Below are 21,003 nucleotides of genomic sequence, written 5' to 3'. Positions count from 1 at the left end.
AACACACTTTATGCAAAACATTTAAACTACAACATTTAACTATGATACCATGGTGTTTAAAAGGGCAAAAATCAGTTTAAACAAAAATGGTATACAGACTGTCAGAAACATATCACATATAACATATATAATAGTTTTACAGAGAAAAATGTATAAGCCTAACAGGGGATTGTCAATATGTCATAGGCCCTGGTCACTTTGGGGCTAACAAACCAGAGGAACTACTTAATTAAGTGCATGATTAAATAAAAGAAAATTAATTTCCTTCTTGTTATAAAGAAAGTCTGAAGACATGAAATGGCATTTCATTTCATCCTGAAAATATAATTAAAATAAATTTAGTATTTACCTCATATGATTAAAACTCCATCCAACACTTTAAAAGCCCAAGCAGCTCATGGTACAGTGATACAGCCTTCCCGTGGCACTCTTCAATTTCTGTAAATATAAGGAAGGTGAAAGAGTGCATTTAGAGCCAATATGTGTCTTTGTAAAATGATACTGATTAGCTATGAAATGTTTATAATCACTCCGCAATGCCTTTTAAAAAGTACCTCCCTACATGTAGCTGTTATCAGTTTTAAATGCACAATATAGCAATGAAAATTATGTCATCCGAGACTTTCAAGGCACTAAAATAGACTACAGCTTATAATACACCACAAAAAAATAAATAAGACCACTCAATTGCATGTTATTTTACTGCTAAGACCACTCAATTGCATGTTATTTTACTGCGAGAGGCTGTTATACTGTGAAAACTAAGGCATTTGTAATGTAAATTATATTGACATGACCAAAATAAATCTTTTTCTAGTCATAATGCTGAGTTACATGTAGTAGAGGGCATCATCTCATTGTTTAGTTTTTACCACTAACTTCTTTACGAGGCTTTAGCAAGTATTCTTAGTTCATATCCCTAATTTTCCTGGAAAAGATTCATATAATGTGAGAAATGACTGTCATTCACTTGATACATTGATAAGCAATAGGTAGGCATTTAAGTGTATTCTGCTTCTAGATAACACACACTATATACAGAAAAAAAAAACACAATAGCTCAAACTTTCACAACCTGTTTCAATGATTTGTAGGTGAAACTTTTTAATCATATTTTCTCCTATCTACTTGCTAAAAGAGAAATACAGTGATAGGCTAGATATATAGGTACTTAGCTGCAGTCCAATGCTGCTTCTCCACTCTCAAACACATACTATTTAGGTAGAACGGGGAATGTTTTACATTCCTCTCCTACATCTCCCTCACAATGATAAGCCTTATTCATGTACTGTTAAATTCAGGCACAAATTTCAATGTATCAGTACCATGGACATCTGCCCCCTACCCTCCAAACCCTTTCTGAAAATCTCTAATCCAGTAGGTGACAAAGATCAGGATAGGAACAGAGATGGTGGGGAATGGTACTCCTAACTGAGAAGTATAATTTGTCCAGGCACCTGTAGCACATTAGAACAGAAATAAATGAGCATCTTCTAAATACATTACAAGAGTGACCAAAAGAACAGTGACCAAAAAGAAGGGCTGAATTCATACAAATTACATCACCAACTCAATTTTCCTAAATGCTACTATTGAAAACCACATAGGCATATTTAGTACCTATAGATATAAAGACATATATATTCATATATAACATAGATGGATAGATAGATAAAAAGATGGATAAGCTAGATCCCTCAGTATGTGCTTCTTTGTATCTTTTGTCAGTTACTGGGTATTAGAACTTTGAAGAAAAGATGCTTTCTAGCCAAATAAATTCTGTACAGTAAGTAATATGTCCCATTAAATTCTAGAGAGAGATAAGAAACTACATTTACATTAGGGAGAAACAAACTGTAAAGGAAAGCATTGACCACTTTTGGCAGGAAAGAGAGTATTCTAAAATTCGGAATAGTAGGAAACTAGCCAGGCAAATGGTAAAATACCAAGGAAGGCTGCATAACATTTTATGAATGTCTAGACATTTTGCACAACTATCCTCCTTTCCAGAGAACGTGTCAACTCATCCAATACCTCATCACCTTCTAACTCTGTATTAACAATTGTGTGCCTTGTTTTCATTGTTATTTATAATTCTACAGTAAACAACCCAAACTATTATTGAAGGCTCACTGTGACAAGTGCCATGATAGATGTTTTCATATGCCCATCTCATTTAATCAATAAGATATATGCAGTGTCACACTTTGCAGACAGTAGCCATTGTCTTCTACATCATATGTCTCAGCATAAAAATCGTAAATTGAAAAAAAAAAATCCTAATTTGGAAGTTGCCTGTTCTATAAAAGAAAGTGCTCTTTCCAACTAATTGTAAATTTTAAGTTCTGAATATTTTGTGTCTTTTAATGTCTAAGGTATTTATTGAATAATTAATAATGTACGGGAGATATGAAAATTACCAAATAAAATCCATTATCTAGTTACCTAAAACTTGTATTTTTGCATTCCAGTGGGGTGGGAGGATGATCCTGGAACCTCACAAGTCCTTTTGCTTATGATTACATTCAAAGATTAAATTTATGACATCTTTAAGGAAGAAGGAATATGGATTACACCTTCAACCCACACACTGGAATTACCTAATTTTGCTGAAAGAATATAATTTTAATTAAGACCAAATATTGCTTGAGGGAGATGAAAAATATCCTATGATAATAAAGTAAATGGCATGAATGCAAAAGAAGCTACTAGATATAAGGGATTAGAGACAGAGACTATTTTGCCAAATGGGAAACAAAAATTAAATTTGGAAACAGATAAGGTAATGGAGAAAGAAGGCAGGGGGAAATGTGTTGATAAAACCCATAAAAGTGCATATGTCTGTTGTTGTTTTGTTTTGTTTTGTTTTTTGTTTTTGTTTTTGGTAGGAGTTGAAGGAGTACAATTGTTGAAGTTGAAATTCCTTCCGAGTTTTCTGGGTTATTATTAACAGAACACTGAAACACAAAAATGCAAAGCCATAGTTACTAAAAAATGAAATCAGGGTCGCCTGGGTGGCTCAGTCGGTTAAGCGTCTGACTTGGCTCAGGTCATGATCTCGCGGTCCGTGAGTTCGAGCCCCGTGTCAGGCTCCGTGCTGACCGCTCAGAGAGCCTGGAGCCTGTTTCAGATTCTGTGTCTCCCTCTCTCTCTGACCCTCCCCCATGCATGCTCTCTCTCTGTCTCAAAAATAAATAAACGTCAAAAAAATTAAAAAAAAATGAAATCAATGATTATAATAACGGGGCATCACGTTCTACACCAAATACTAACATATGAGAGAAGAATGCAGGCCCAAATGTGGTCCTGGGTGGGGTGACTCATTCATCTTAATTTGGGGAGATCCTCCATACTAAAATGATTTAGAAAAGAGCAAAAAGATACTAGTAATAGAAGCTATTGTTCTGAGGAAGAAGAAGGAGACTGTGAAAAACCGTTTTCATAAGAATTGGTCGATGTGGCTCAGCTGAGCTGAGGACAGAATTCAAAACGAAGAATGTGAGGAACTATACCCTCAACATTTTGATTGAGGCACACAATTATAGATAGGTGATAAGGTCTAGAACACAAAAAATGAGGACTTGATGAATGTGTATTTGCAAGCAAGCATTTAGTAGACAAAACAAAAACAAAAACGCCCATCTGTGTATAAAATAAAAAAAAAAAAATAGTGCACGTGCATAGGACACTCGATAAAAATCATACTTAAAGCAGACAGTGTACCTAATAACCCTGAGGGAAAACCTGTAAATAGTTCATAAAATATACACACAATTTTTTTTTACCTTAAGTCTACAAAAATAATGTCATTTCCCCCCACCCTAAGATCCTGTGATTCATTACTGATGGAAATAAAACAATATTCCAGGCCTTCTGGCTTCCAAGTCTGTTTCCTCCTTACTACATGATATTGCCTCCCTCATTTCTAGTATCTTTGTATCATGAGATGGTTATATACTACAGCTGCATCCCAAATGGGTATGCAGTACCGATCAAATAATGACTGTAAGTGCAGCAGGGGATCAATGTGGGGATTAAAGCACAATGCAGTTACCCCAGTCCCTAGAATTCAGTGAGGAATTAAATACTGTTATTATTGTCTACAAAATGGGAGAAAATCTTACTAAGAGGAGTATATAATAATGAAGAAAGAAAAAAATGTGAAAAAGCCTCGATGAAGATGCTGAAACAATTCCGCAGGGATTAATATTTTAATTACCCAATTCCATAGGGATTAATTGTTTAATACAACCCGGGCAGGTTTAACGCCTTTGCGAATGAGTGACTTTAACTTCAATGTTAAATATATGTAAATGTAATTTGTAAAAGAATAATTGTTGTTTTGTTTACTGTTAGAGACGAGTATGATAACCTCCAAGGATAAGCGATATTTTAAATGGCTTCATACTGGGATAAGAATACCCTTTAGGTTTATGGTGTAGTGCTAAGGAGAGTTTGGATACCAAAAAATTAAAAAAATAACAGTCTTCTTGGAACTTCAATGCTATTTTTGAGGGAAAAATACATACTTACACTGTCAGTATTTCTAGGTATAAATACCCTGAGTTATGATTTACATTTCTATCTTTACACACCCTTATGGGGAAGAGTTTGAAAATCCTTGCTTTAAATGAAAAATCAGACGTTTTTACCATTCCTGTCTCTCCTCTTCTACAACATTTTCTAGTGATTGTCATACTTTATCTCAAACTGGGGGGAATGGGAGAAGGCTTTTTCAGAGGAAATATAGAGAGAGTATATGGCATCTTTTCCTAAAAGGAAAGTAAATCTCTGACTGACTTACTAATTTTTTTGATTCACCGTTATTTATACTTACTATACAATAGTCTGTGGGCTCTGTACAACCTAATTATTGATATATTTAAGAACATATATACATATACACACTCACTTAATAAACCAAGATGATCTATTGGTTACTGTTGTAACTTTCACAGAAGACCACATCTAAGGAATTAACACAGAGAAGATGATGTCATCACAGTGAAAAGTTCTAAGAAATTAACTTTTTGGATGATCCCTTAAAACAAATAATCCAGCACTACCTAAGGAGGATCCAAGTGGTGTGCAGCCTCTGACTTATTGTTTCATCAACATGTTGGATAGCTTAGATTTTGGTTTAAAGAATGGTCCACCCTGCATTAGGGAGAGAGTTGTGCAGAGAGAAGACCAAGTGTTGTGAATTATTGTAGGACATCTGTCTCCTCTTCATATTATTAACTTTTTTTTCTTTCTGGTCATAAAATAGAAGGAAGAAGTGAAATAACCTGTCTACTATGAGCCTAAATATGATGCTTTAAAATGTAATTTAATACATTCATCATAAGATAAATCATAGAAGGTAGGTAGTACTGTCCTTTAGCAAACATGAAACTGAGGCTTAGAAAGTGATGCAGCATTTTTTTTTTTCAAGATCACAGACCTTTCCATTATATAGCACTGCCTCCAAAGTATCAACTATAGATAGCTTTGTTCATGGGACTGGTTAGAACAAATGTTAAATTCAATTCAGTGGTGTTTAATAAAAATTGAAATCTGTAATGAGTGCAGTTGACCAGAACTGGATGATTTAAGTGTTTTATCATTAAGATTTCAGGGTCGTTAAATAAAAGTGAAGTCTGAATAAAAGCTTTTTCTATTTTCTGGTTTGTTAATATTATATTCTAAACTGATACTAAAAAATTTTATTAAGATTTATAAAAAATATAATATCTACTCTTTTCAACAGGTGTTTTTGCTTAGTAACTTGCTTCATTAATATGACATTCCTAACAGATTGACATAATATAAATGACATTTCCTGGAATCATAAATTTATTCAACCCTACATTTCCATTAGGATAGAATAAATAGAATATACCATTTATTAGATCTTAATTCTAATTTAATAAAAGTATATATAATTCTTTTTTTTCCTGCCAAGATTTAATTTAAATTCAAGTTAGTTAACATAGAGCATATAGTGTAGTATTGGTCTCAGGAGAAATTAGTGATTCATCACTTACATATTAACACCCAGTGCTCATCACGACAAGTGTCGTCCTTCATGCCCATAACGCATTTAGTCCATCCTCCCTCCAGCAACCCTGGTTCTCTAAATTAGAAGTCTCTTATGGTTTATCTCCCTGCTTTTATCTTATTTTATTTTCCTTCCCTTCTCCTATGTTCATCCATTTTGTTGTTTAAATTCCATATATGATTGAAACCATACAGTATTTGTCTTTCTCTGATTTATTTCACTTAGGATAATACACTCCAGTTCCAACCACGTTGTTGCAAATGGCAAGATTTCATTCTTTTTTGATGGCTAATACTCTATTGTGTGTGTGTGTGTGTGTATGTGTGTGTGTGTGTGTATATATATATATATATACATATATATGTATATATGTATATGTATATATATGTATATGTATATATGTATATGTATATGTGTGTGTGTGTGTGTGTGTGTGTGTGTATATACACCACATCTTTATCCATTCATCAGTCGATGAACATTTGGGCTCTTTCCATAATTTGGCTATTGTTGATAGAGCTGCTCTAAACATTGGGGTGCATGTGCTCCTTTGAATCAGTATTTTTTGTATCTTTTGGATAAATACCTAGTAGTGAGTGCAATTGCTGGGTTGTAGGGTAGTTCTATTTTTAACTTTTTGAGGAACCTCCATACTGTTTGCCAAAGTGGCTGCACCAGTTTGCATTCCCACCAACAGTGCTAAGGGGTTCCCCTTTCTCAGTAGCTATATAATTCTTAATTCTAATATCACAAGACACCTATGCTAATACTAAGAATTAAGCTATATAATTCATAATTCTAATATAGTAAATTAGCCATACTATTTTCTGAAGCAATAGAAGGAATATAGAGGGAAAGCAGAAACAAGTTCATTAGGGGTGCTTGGGTGGCTCAGTTGGTTAAAGTCAACTCTTGATTTCAGCTCAGGTCCTTATCTCATGGTTCATGAGTTTGAGCCCCACATCGGGCCCTGCACTGACATGATGGAATTACTTGGAATTACCTCTCTCATGCTTGGAATTACCTCTCTCTCTTCTCCTGCCCCCTCTCAAAAATAAATAAATAAACATTAAAAAAAGGAAGAAAGAAATTCACTAAGTAATTTTTGACTTTGGAATTCAATAAAACTTTTTCATATTGAAGGTAAACATATTTCCAAATTAAAAAAAAAAAAACATAATGACATTATTACTTGACTGAATCACTCTATTGAGATTCCACTCACATGTTGCCCTAGACCATGCCAAAAGAGAATCTTGCAAGCTCAGTACACTAAATCCTATTTTAGTATAAAATGCACATCACCTATTCTTCAGCAGAAAAGAACAGTGATAAAAGGAGGAATTTTGGTTCTTCCTTGTTTCAACTGCCTAATTTTAAACTGCTTTGTGTTTGTGGCTCCCAAAAGAATGACAAGGACTTCACTCTGGAATGCTTTGGTGACTTACATTTCCTTTTGTTCTTGACTTTCTGAGAGATGTGCATGGTAGAGATACTGGTATTTTTATATGCTTTAATCTTTCAAAACCCAAAGGCGTAAAAAAAAAAAAAAAAAAGACTATACTACTATCTTTTTATTAGGTCAATCAAGTTAAAAGTTTTATTTGTGCTTAAACTTTTAAAAAGTTGAAATTCTACTACAGCTGCAATTTTTTTTTTTAAATAAACCATATATTGCATTTGGTCTTAAAGTATATATTTTAGGGGCACTTGGGTGTCTCAGTAAGTTAAGCGACTGATTTCAGCTCAGGTCATAATCTCACTGCTTGTGAGTTTGAGCTCTGTGTTGGGCTGTGTGCTGACAGTTCAGAGCCTGGACCCTGCTTTGGATTCTGTGTCCCTATTGCTCTCTGCCCTTCCCCCACTCACACTCTGTCTGTCTCTCTCAAAAATAAATAAACATTTTTAAAAAGTACCTTTTAAAAATCTATCTCTTTAAATCACACACACATATACATATTAGATCATTTTTGTTTTTTATATACATTAAAATAATAATAACAAATATACGCTGAACACTACCATATGCCAGGCACTATTCTAAGTACCTTCCATATATCTGCTCATTTAATTCTCACAACAATCAAATGATATTATTTCTATCCCAATTGAAAGATGGAAAATTGAAGCACAGAAAGATTAACTAACGAAGTAATTAACAAAGCTGGCATTTAACTAGGTGTGTGACTCCAGAGCTGGAGTTATTAGCAATAATGCAATAATATCTCTTATTACAAGATAATAATAATGGCATTCTGCTAACAGTATGTACAAAAATTTTCCTTAACCATCTTCACCACATTTAATCCAAATAAATAAATAAATAAATAAGTAAGTAAATAAATAAATAATCAAGCCATAGAAGTTCATGTAGGGTGGCACAAACAGGTGAGTGAAAACTGATAGAGCTAAATCTTTCTAAAGGCATGGCCATTCCTACCTAGTTTACCAAATATTCACAATGTCTGGTACAGTACTGAACATGTAGTAAACCAGTATCCAAAATATTTATTGTGTAAGTGAATTAATGAATAAGCTGAGAAACTTGTGTAAGCAGTGACACTTCTGCAAACCTGGCTGGAACTGCCACCTCCAAACACACTTACCAAGTGGACTAGTCTAACCTCAGTAGACATCTCATTGGATTCTCACCTCCCATTCTTCACCTTCACTCACAGGTAGTCTCCTGGGCCCTTGTGTTCCATTTGCAACTGCTTAACTCATATTCATTAAATTCTTGTTCTATTTAATAAACTAATGAAAACAATCCAATGTGACTCCAGTTACTATTAATACATTTTAATGGAGGCTTTTGAGATAAAATGTCATAATTAAGAATAGCAATCCTAATGGTGAGAATGTCAGGTAATAATACCGTACATCAGAAATCCAAACCCAAAAGTCCAAACTGTTGTCCTAGGTTCTCTCACCTCCTCAGGTGCACCCTGAATCTATCTACATTTTATTGTCTTTCCTTGCCACTGCTCCCATGGTTACTCTCAGGGTCCACTAATTGGTTTTCTTACTTGTCCTCTTGCCCTTCCAATCCATTTTCTACCTTCCAGCTAGAGTTATCTTAAAATATAAATTAGATCATGTCTCTCTATAAATAATGACTTCCCTTTGTACTTTAGAGACTATATTTCTTTCTTTCGCTCTGTCCATCAATCTCAGTCTCTCTCTCTTTCTCTACTCCTTCCCTTTGGGCCACATTTGACTTCTCCAGTCTCACCTCCTGGCCTTCTCTCCCTCACTCACTCACCTCACTTCTAGCATTCCATCTGTGCTAGAAGTGTAGCTTCATTTCAAGGCCCTGACATGGGCTGTTCCTCTATTAGTCCTCTCCCCAGTCTTTGTCTAGCTATTTCCTTCCCACCTTAGTTTTCAGCTTTGATGTTACTTCTAACTATTTCCCTCATTCTAAATGGGAATCCCTTCTGACAGTCTGTTACAGATTCCTCAAGTTTTCTGGCCCTGACATTTTTTTTTCATAATAATGTAGTGGTTTCGAGCACAAGATTTATTCGCACACTTCAGTAGAATTGGAATCTTCAGTGCACCACCTGCCAGACTGCTTGCCATTGGAGAAGCTGCTTATCCTTGCTATGCTCCAGTTTCCATTTTATTTATTTATTTATTTATTTATTTATTTATTTATTTATTTATTTATATTTTAGAGAGTGGAGGAGAGGTGCAGAGGGAGGGAGGGGGAGAGAGAGAGAGAGACGGAGAAAGACTCTCAAGCAGGTTCCATGTTTAGCGTGGAGCCCAACGCAGGACTTGATCCCACGACCCTGGGATCATGACCTGAGTAGAAATCAAGAGTGGAATGTTCAACTGACTCAGCCACCCAAGTGGTCCAGTTTCCTTATGTATAAAATGAGATACAACACTATCTAGCTGAAAGGATGGTAGTAAGGACTAAGTGAGTTACATTCAAACACCCTGAACAGTGCCCGGCACATTAAACACTGACATTAAATCTGAGCTACCATTATTCAGGGAAATTATGTTTCTCTATATTTATATTTAAAAATACCTACAATATATGTTATAATTACACTTACCTGAAATTATATTGATTATATTTGCCTTTTTCATAAGCATGCCAATTCAAGGTGAACAGGAACCATGGTTATATGCTTACCATCATAAATTTGGTTCCTCTAACAGTGCTTAGTTTAGGAAGAGCTCAATCAATACCCATTGAATAAATCAGTTGAATAAATGCATGACTCTATGAATGCGCAGAAGAAAGAATTTGAAAAAAAATACAGAAAATAATATAGATCAGCCACCTTTGGGGACATGGGTCTCTGATATCCATAAAATTATACAACACAGACTTAGGGATAATTCAGTCTGTTTCACTTGTTTGGAAAGTTGACTAGATCCAAATAAAATCTTAATATTGTATCCATTTAATTATTTCTCAATTCAAAGGTATTTAAGAAATGACTAAAACACTTAAAAAAAATGTTGGGAAGTTGTTTCATTCCCTTTCATCTCTGTCTTGATTGGCTATTACTGGATAAAAAAAATTTGATGACTCTCAGGAAAAAGTTCTGATAAAATATTTCTGAGTTAAAAAAAAATATCTCTTCACTATTAACAAAGCTATAATACAGTTCTTCACGACTAGCTTTTATACCAAGAAAATCTCAAAACCCACTTTCCCACAAAATTCTTCTTCTAACTTTGGTTCTGATCTCTTTGAATTGTTGTTTTAAACCTTCTTAGACATAATCAATGAAAATATCCTGCTGATGCTTTTTAAAAAATTACTGCTATCCTATTCCTTGGGAAAAAAAAAAGAATCTTAAGACTCTTACAGCAAAAAATGATGTTAGCCACTTAGAGTTCACAACCCTTACAACCACCATTTAATGTAGATTTGAGGATAAAATTATAAAAGAACAGTGTGCATACCAAATCCTGTTGAGTTGCTTTTTTTCCTGCTTTCTTAGGAATATTCATTTCATCTTTTAATGTCTTCTAGCTTACAACTCATCTTAGCAAACACTTTGACAGCATTTGTGTTTATCCTTTGGTTTGCTTCCCCAATACCAGAGCAGAGGTATCATATATTACTTAAGAACTGAACCTCCAGAGTCATTTTGAATCATGGATCAATCCTAGTTTCTTCTGACACAGATATTGTTCCTTTTATAAGATATTGAAAAATATATTGAATGATGTTGTTCAACAATTCTTTTATTCACTATACATTTATTGAATAAATGCCTTGGGAAGGGATTAAGACTGAGGCAGAAAACAGGGCAAGTTGCTGGCCTGGAAAAAAAAAACATAGATATCAAACTACTATTTCAGATACACTAGGAAGTCTCCTTTTATTGCCTGCATACCTCAATTTTATATAAGAGAATTTTTATCACATTCTAATGTGATAACTGTGTGCCAGGTACCCAACACCTTGTCTATTAACTCATGAGGTCATGATTCTTATGAGACACCTGGACTCAGAATTCAATAGCACATCTCCCTACCTTATTTAGCTAATAAGTAACAGAGCTGTGGTTTAAACCTTGTGGTTTCTGATCCCAGAACTCAAGGTTGTTCTTGTTTGTTGGTTTGTTTTAACTCAGTCTGAATTTTTCTACAATCACGGATTTTTCTGACAAAGTTGATGGAAGGCTGGTAATGAGATGATTATAAGGACAACTCCACTTAAGTTCTTCCTCTGGGAAAGGGGCAAGATAGAAGAATCCAGCCCCATCCAGTGATGTTTTCACAAAAGACATTCCAACTAGCTGTGCACAGTCTCTGTATCTTATCATCACTGCCTGAGCCCTCTACAGAAGGCATATAGAGAAAAAAGGGATGTGGGAAATGGGGAAAAAAAATACAAATCAGGAAGGACAGAGGGACAGGGAGATGGGTGTAATGTGTTTGACTAGGGAAATAGACACTTGGTTGCTGCTGCTGACGATCCATAGGTAGAAGGTCAGATCTGCACTGGATGAGTCAATTCCTAAGCCAGAGTCCTATTTCTGCAAAAGCACCATATCATATTCAGTACTATTCCCAAAATGTGTTCCTTTATAATAGTTTAGCCTAAGTAGTATTTGGAGAATTTTGAAAGAAAAATCTACAGTAAAGATTATGAAGTAGAGGGTAGACTCCTGAGAAATAGGTTCGCCTCAGTGAAAGTTTATGACTCAATCACCCATAAAATAATGTTATTCTAAAAGGACCCATAAAATGATCTGGCCCCAAGTCATATTTGAACACATCAGGAAGTAGAGATCCAGAGGGACTGAGTGAGTTGCTTAACGCGAGCTGAGCTGAACCTAGGTTTCCTGATCCTGTAATGAGTATTCTCTGACTCATTTCATCCTCAAAGGACACTGTTGCCAATACTTGAGCACAGTGGTTATATTCAGCCCCTTCCTGCAGTGACTGAAACCTGAGGCTGTCTGCTGCCCAGGAAAGGAGAGGTGTGACCCTTTGTAAGAAATGGCCCTGAACTCATGATGGTCCCCCTCATCTGAGCACTGGAACACCATTACCACCCTGGAAGCGACCAATGTGGGTGGAAAGGAGCTCACAAAACCCAACGAACACCGACCTTTCCTGAGCCTGTCTCACATTCATTGGCCTATGTCTTACTTGCATGTCGGTGGCCTTGTCAAATCTTTGCTTTAATTTTCACTTCTTGCAAAGTAACTTATCAATGAAAGAAGCATAACCAAAGTCTGGATTCAATTTTCATAGGTCATCTTTTAGGCTTTTTACATAGTTCTTATTAATACAGGATATTGCTTAGGGATCTTGGGGAGGTTTTAATTTACTTTCCTGAAACTTTTCTTTACATCATTATTCTTTTTGCCAGGTGCTTTTATAAGACAGTTTCACTATTATGGATATAATTCTATAGTCATGAGTCTATACTTTGTGTCCTCAGAAATATGATTTGAAATTAATAAAGCATTAGGGAAATGTGTTCATTCTATACACATTGCCATATATTTACAATAATTTGTAAAGGATGTATGGAACTATGTCAATTATAAATATTGCTAAGTTTTGAAAATACTTAGTAATAGGAAATGATCGTATTAAATAATATGTCGAATTTTTGTATCAAAACTTAATATTGAAAAGTGATTCTATTTCTAAAGCAGATCAGTGTTTATTATTTTAAAAACACAGGAATTGAAAAAAAGTAAATTTTAATTAAAGCTATGGTAAGAGATCTTTGAACTAAAGGTAGCAAAACACATATTCTCTGATGTAAATTATTCAGTTAATAGGTAGAGTGATGAAAATTGGAAAACAGCTAAAAAGAATGATTCCGAGTATTCCCACCACCGCTTCTTGAGATAATAACAGAAAGAACCCATTCCCATGACAAGATATACTAGAATCTATTTCTGATATCTTCCTTTTGTAACTGATGATTACATTTTACTTTTTTTTCAATTATGAAACCAGAAATGACCTAGATATAGTAGTTATTCAAACCCCAAGAATATAGGCAGAGTTGAATTCAAACATCCTCAATCCCCATTGTCTCACTTTTAAAAATAGGTCTTCTGAAAAAGGGTCTGGTTTGCTCCAATATTTATACCATTTAATTATATATGCCCTAATGCTCTACCCCAAACTTTCCCCACTACATTACTATTCTTCATATTAAGTCAATAAGACTTAATATGCTTCTTCATATTAAGTCAGTAAGACTTAATATGCTGTTATCATTCTTATTACTGTCCATTGAATCTAAAGGCCAAAAGAAATTTCTGAGGTCATACAATCTCTCTTCAGGTTTCAGAGATTATCACTAAAGCAAGACAAATGGGCTTACATAAAATTTTAGCCATGATTTGTATGCCAGCCCTGACCCTGTGAAGTACATACCAATCGCTAGATGGGCACATCTTCAACATCTGTCTGGTTTGGCACTGTGACCCTTCTACTAAAAATGCCCTTTCATTGTTTCTTCATGGAAAGATCCTAAGCATTTTTTTTCCTTAAGTCAGGCTTTCTAAGTCCTCCAACCCCAAACAATAAGAATGTTGCCCGTTCCCTCCTTTATTCCCCTAAGCAATTTGAGGCCTCTATTATTACACTTTTATTGTATTTGTTTATATAATATTGAGCTGTTAATCCCTAAACTGTAACTTACTACGCTTCTGTCTCAGCATCTACCACATAACCAGGGCTCAATAATTGTCTGCTGATGAAATAATTGTTCATAATGTAGTTATACAACCGAAAAGTCAGATGTAGAATGCAATCAAGCTTTATAAAGGAAGTCTTGTCATTCAGTCATTCAGCATCTGCTATGTAGCAAGCATGTCAACTCCCTTCTGCTTGCTGTAGAGATCGTATGGAAGAATCTAACTGTGCTATCACATAGAAGACGCTCATCCAGTATTAACGTATTTCCTTCTTTCCTTTTCCCTCTCTTTGCAGCCATTCCTCACATGTGTTCAAATAACACATTTGCTATTACGTATTCATAATCTTTTTTTATTTTTTTTAACGTTTATTTATTTTTGAGACAGAGAGAGACAGAGCATGAATGGGGGAGGGGCAGAGAGAGAGGGAGACACAGAATCGGAAGCAGGCTCCAGGCTCTGAGCCATCAGCCCAGAGCCCGACGCGGGGCTCAAACTCACGGACCGCGAGACCGCGACCTGAGCTGAAGTCGGACGCTTAACCGACTGAGCCACCCAGGCGCCCTGTACTCATACTCTTTAAATACATATAATGATGTATTAAACTTTTGCTTCTTTTCTTTCAATTTTTTGTCCTTTACATTTTTAAATTTCATTAATTTTAATTTAATTTTATTTTTAAGTGTTTATTTATTTTGAGAGAGAGAGAGAGACAGAGAGAGAGAGAGAGAATGAGTGGGAGAAGGGCAGAGAGAGAGAATCAAAAGCAGTCTCTGCACTGTTAGCACAGAGCCCAACACAGGGCTTGATCCCACGAACCATGAGATCATGACCTGAGTAGTCAGATGATTAACCAATTGAGCCACCCAGGTACCCCTAAGGTTTTGTTTTTGTTTCTTTTTAATTCCAGTATAGTTAACACACAGTGTTAGGTTTGTTTCAGGTGTGTCTTCTACATTGTTAAACCAACTTCTGTACCCCTTATTTTATTCCTCTCTTATGCATAGAATAAATTTAAAAAATAGCTAATTTCAGCCGACATAAAGTTCTTCAAAGTTTATCTTTTTCACTCTTGCATCACCATTATCTTTAATCTGGCTCTTTTAAATATTTTCTGCTCCCTGGCTCTCACAAGTTCTCATCTAAAAAGGGACAAGACTCTCAGAAAGTAATTCACAGCAATGTGCAAATGATGGAAGTGTGGCTCCTTACTGGTATTTTTTTTTTCTTTTCTCTTTTTAAAAGGGACCTGCTACTAGTAATACCAGTAATCAAATGACATGAATCCCTGACATCTGTGGCACCTGGTGGAGGACAGGTAGTAGGTACAATGATTAAGAGAAACTGTTAGGCTCAGATAGACATGAGTTTGAATCTCAGGCCTACCACTTACTGCTGTGTAGTTTAGGCAAGATACTTAACGTCTGTGAGTCATAAAGTTTTCATATTCAAATGAGGAATTATACTATCAAATAGGCATTAATTTATGCAAAGTCAAAGCACAGTGTTTGGTAAATAGTAAGTGTTCACTGATGGCTTTATTTATTAATTACCATTACAATAACATAGAAATTGATATCCTTTCCCGAACAATTTTTAGTTACCATTAAGTAAATTTCTGTTTTTATAAGAATTATATGACATGAGAAAGATCTGTGATCCTGACTTTCCTTCCATTTAAGGCTTTTATTTCAAATCTATTAGATTTTTCTGTTTTGCTATCATATATCCTATGTCTCTCATAACTGATCTTCATATAGACCTTCCATTACTTCTAAGTGTTAGTCATTTTGGAGAATGACCCCCTTGTCTTTGAACCCCCCTTGTCTTAGAACTCCTTTAAGTGAGTTTTGTATTTTCCCATTCACTTACATTCTAAGTTGGAGATCCCAAAGATGCTTTACAAATTTGGTGACAAATTATCTAGCTATTTATTTTTATATATTGTGTGAGTGTGTGTGTGTATGTAGGTGTACAAGTCTACACATACAGAATTCCTTACCATTCCTCAATTCTATTATGACCACTCACACTGTTACCTGTAGAGTCAATACTAAAAGTCATGCCTACATTCTAGAATTCATCAGCTTGGGGGTTGTGAACCTGCATGATAAAGTTTTATCTATACACATGCATGTAATTTGACCACGGGGGAGGGGATGCAAAGAGATAATCAATAACCAAAAGTTCTAGTTGTATAATTTGGACAGTTTTATAGCAGCTTAATTCTCTTTCCTTCTGCCATTTTGTTGCACTGTATGGAGAAAAGAATGGTAAAATTAATCAGGCCCCAAGATCTGGTAATTGGATATTACATGTAAAGATTCGCAAGCCTTATATCTTCTTGATATAATTGATGAAGACATTCTAAGTACAATGTAGGTCTCTGTGCTAAGTGTAATATAATGCAAATGCTTGACCAGATGATTTTGTAAGAGCAATATCCATTTTTCAAAATTAAACAACTGACATTTTAAATGCCCAAAGGCTTTGGTACTGTACATATTATTGATTAAACTGACATTTTAAAATTACTATAGGGCAAAAGAGCTCATTAAAATAGAAAACTAAATTTTTTTGGCTTTTAAGAGCTCAAAATTGGCCTGAACACTAATAGTGCAAATGTTTGGCTAAAGTACCAGGTGGAAAATTTGTATCAATATTCAAAGGTCCTCAAATAACATCTAATTTCATAAGAGTACAATCATGGGACTGTTTTCAAACTACATAGATATATAAAAAGCATGGAAAACACCTGTTCGTTAATCTTGGACTATGCTTTTTATCCATAATGAATAGTTAACTTCTAGACCTAATCCTATACTTTACCACCCTCTACAGACAATAACAACCCTCGAAATGCAGTTTCACACCCATTGAACATTTTTGTCTGATAAGTTATGCTTGCTGGAATATTCATTTCAGTCTGTTCATTTTTCTTGGCTTAGATTTTAACAGAACAAATTTTAATAATCATTTCCAGTGATATGAATGTCTAAAGATCCACAGACCACTGAGGATCTAATTTTAAAACAGTGAAATTCATGTTGAATATATGAAAAAGATACCTTTAAAACATGTGTCATTTCAAATCCTGTGTTGCACTCATAGTTATAATTCTTCTTAACAGAGGTGAGTCATTACCCTACTTTTCCAGGTATCTACATTATTGGCCATATTCAAGGGAGGAAAAGTAGGCAAGATGACCAAGAAATGCACCTGGACAGTGATGAAAAAAATAAAATTTGATTAAGAGGAATCATTATAACCCACAAAGTATCCATGGAAGGTGGGTAACCATCCAGGTTAGGAAACACTGACTTATTTATACACTAGACAACAGGTCAACTCATATTTAAAGCCATGCTGGCCTTTATATAGAGGAGAATTATGAATGATATTGTACTAGAGAAGGAGCATTTTTGAAATTCTTATACTACCCCCTTTAATAAGGTAGGGCTTAATTTTCACTATAACTAAGATTGGCCTCAAGTTAATTTTCACTGTTATGTTTGAATTTTCAAATGATAATCCTAAATAGCCAGATCAAGTGAAATTCCTTGTCATTTTTAAAATGCTACAGGCAGAAATTATGAGAAACAGAGGCTATCGTGAATACTCTGCTGGAAGCTCTTCTGTCATAAGTCTTGTCAAAAAAAAAAAGAAATTTGTTCATCATACAGTTTTCCTCACTATTCATTTGAGTGAACATATGTAGGTCATTCATTCTCTCCTTCTGTCCTTCTCTCTCTCTTGCTCCCACATCTGTCTTACTCTATAATGTGCCTGTTATGCAATCTATCACATTAATCTTTGCACCCTCTTTGCAGATACACACTCAATAAATCCATGCAGGCTCAAACTAAATACAACTATGGTGTATTTTTGTTTATTCTGGCTTGTTTGTTTTAGTAGAAACATACAAGGTATGGCTTTTGTTCAATATTTTGATGCCGATTCTATTTTCTGACTTCCTGAAACAGAGTTGTACAATAACATAGTTTCATTGTAATAAGATATAATGATTATGCCAAAAGCCATAAAACAAAAAGCTGCCATGTTACAGTTATTAGCATGGACTCAGTGAATGGGAAAAAGGAGAAAGACGTGTCAGCTGCATTAAGCATGGAAAAAAGTAAAAGGTTTAAAATCTTGTAAAAAAAAAAATCAGTTAACTTTGAACAAGCTCCTGAAATTCTGAACCCAAACCTTCTCCTTTAAAACAGTTGTATGCTCATTCCTATAATTACACATATGGTAAAAACTGAACCTTCACATACATACTCACTGCAAATATAGTAAACACTGGAAGGCAGAAATACATTACCTCTGGCAGAGTGTCTCACAATGACCCTATTAAACTCCTTTAAGGATTCACTTCATGATCTCAGCTCATTAGTTCCCTAAATAGCATTTGTTGTGACAAAAGGGAGCACTTACAAGGGAAGACTTCTCAGTCAAACATGCACTGAGCCAAGAACAAGCTCAGAAGTTATCAAAACAAAGCTTCACAAGTTTGAAATAAATTAGCTTGCTTGGGCACAAACTGAATAATTTGCCTGCGTTTTTTCAGAGCCTAAACATAATCTATTCGCCTCAGGCTTTTTCTAGACCTAAAATCTCATGCTGTCAACATTATCTGTAACCACACTCCTTTCAATGGAGAAGTGTCACTGCTTCAGGTGACATGGTTTCATTAAGAGAAATTGCCCGAGGAAGGATGCAGGTGTATCTGCCATTCAAAAGCCCAAAAGGTATGTTCCTCATTTAAAAATAAACTCATTTAAACAATGAGAACTAATTACCACATTAATTTATTGTCAACACAACTAAGTATAGACAGGCAGGCATAATAACATATGTGTAAACTACTAAGCAAGCAGAATGGAAAGGAAACAACTGTGAGTTACCTTTATGCTACTGCCATGAGTACTCACATAAGCCATGTTTTAGGTTCTGTCTTGTCATTTCATCAATATTATATATATACACATATCTGTGCCTATACATTCTCATAATGCTTCCTCTGCTTTTCGTTATCCCCTGAGCTCATTTTGATTTCTCCATGTGTATGGTGGACAGACTCTAGGGTGGCCCCCATGATCCTCCTCTGATGGTGTTTATGCCCTTACAAAATCCCCTTCCCTTGATTGTGAATTGGAGTTGTGATTTGAGTCTAACTGACACAGTATGGCAAAAGTGAGGGCAAAAATCTTCCATGATTGTAAGAGGACTCTGTCTTATAGCAGACTTTCTCTAGTCTGGTCCTTGCTATCTTGAGAAGTATGCAGTTCTTTTTTGTTTTTGTTTTTTGTTTTTTGTTTTTTTTTTTAATTCAAGGTAGTTAATACACAGTGAAGTCTTAGTTTCAGGAGTGGAACCCAGTGATTCATCCCTTACATTAACAACACCCAATGCTCATCCCAACAGGTGCTCCCTTAATGCCCATCACACATTTAGCCCATCTCCCCACACACCTCCCCTCTAGCAACCCCAAGTTTGTTCTCTGTATTTAAGAGTCTCTTATGGTTTTCCTCCCTCTCTGTTTTAATCTTATTTTTCCTTCCCTTCCCCTATGTTCATCTGTTATGCTTCTAAAATTTAACATATAAGTGAAATCATATATTTGTCTTTCCCAGATGAGTACGCCATTCCATTAGGGAAGCCCTAACAGTAAAGAACTGTGGATAGTGTTTAGAAAACATTGACAGGCTTTTAGGAGCTGAAGACAATTAACAGAGATGTAAGTTGGCCTTTAGTTACAGGGGGCAAAAAGCCAGGATTCTTGGTCCTACAACTACAAGAAATGAATCTGCCAACCAACTGAGAGAGCGTGGATATGGATCTTCCCCTGAGCAGAGAATCCATCTAGTCTGAGCCCAGACTCCTGACTCACAGAAAATGTGAGATAAGAATGTATGTTGTGTTGTTTTAAACTGTTGAATTTGTGTTGATTTGTTATGTAGCCATAGAAAATGTATATAATGTATGTTAAGACAGTATGGCACAGGGTTAGTAGTACCACCATCTACCCACTGTTCACCCTAGATTGTTTTCTCCAACTTTCCTCCCTCAGTCAATTAACCATCAGACCCATTTCTCTGAAGTATCACTTGATTATTTTTATCCGTTGATCCCTACCTACTCTCATTGCCTTAAGACAGGCCTCCATCATTTCCCACCTGGAAAAAATGTTGGCTTTTGTTTCTAGAGCATTTTCTTTTCTTTTCATGAATAGTTTTGCAAATATTTTTCAAAGTTGTTTCTAGAGGAGCTCTTATCAAAAGTAAACATAGGAAGATAGAGATGCTTTGTCTTTTATATTTCTATCTCTGTTTCACTGGTTTACACAAATCATCCTATACAATTCCCACCTCCCCGGCAAATTCCTTTATCTTCCAGTCTATATTCCTCCTTCACTCCTCCTGACAATGGACCCTTCAGATACCTCACAGCCCTTCACATTCTATCAGGCCAACTCACTCCCAAGGGTCGATCAAAAGACCATACTAGCTTAATTCTATTTACATTTTAACAGAAACCCATACAGGCACACTGCCATCACATGGTATTTTTCAGACGTATCTTGCCAATGGAACCATTATTGCAAATAAAAGTAAACAAACAAAAAAAATTTTTAATATATAGAACAGATAAAAGCGGGTTCAATGTAGATGGTGCTGTGGAGGGACAGGTGGGTAGGGTGTGTAGAAACCTGGTGCAGAGCTGGCTCAGTCTCTACTAAACACACACTATGTCAGCCCGGCAGCATACATGAGGAAACATAGGGCTCAGAGCAAGACAATTTGAAAACCATTT

At 35.3% G+C, this 21,003-nt stretch overlaps 1 long non-coding RNA gene across 1 annotated transcript in view; it reads right to left on the bottom strand.

The window, feature by feature from the left end:
- Positions 1–345: 345 nt before the first annotated feature.
- LOC113593655 (uncharacterized) overlaps positions 346–21,003 on the bottom strand; it is a 465,808-nt gene continuing 445,150 nt past the window's right edge. The window contains exon 3 of the long non-coding RNA XR_003413934.2: positions 346–438. This is a non-coding gene — a long non-coding RNA (uncharacterized LOC113593655). The remainder of the gene's footprint in view (positions 439–21,003) is intronic.

This window comes from Acinonyx jubatus, chromosome D4 (assembly GCF_027475565.1).
Source record: "Acinonyx jubatus isolate Ajub_Pintada_27869175 chromosome D4, VMU_Ajub_asm_v1.0, whole genome shotgun sequence".
In the NCBI taxonomy this organism is placed as follows: Eukaryota; Metazoa; Chordata; class Mammalia; order Carnivora; family Felidae; genus Acinonyx; species Acinonyx jubatus.
Note: the sequence above shows the minus strand (reverse complement) of the source record. Positions and strands in the feature narration are given on the sequence as shown.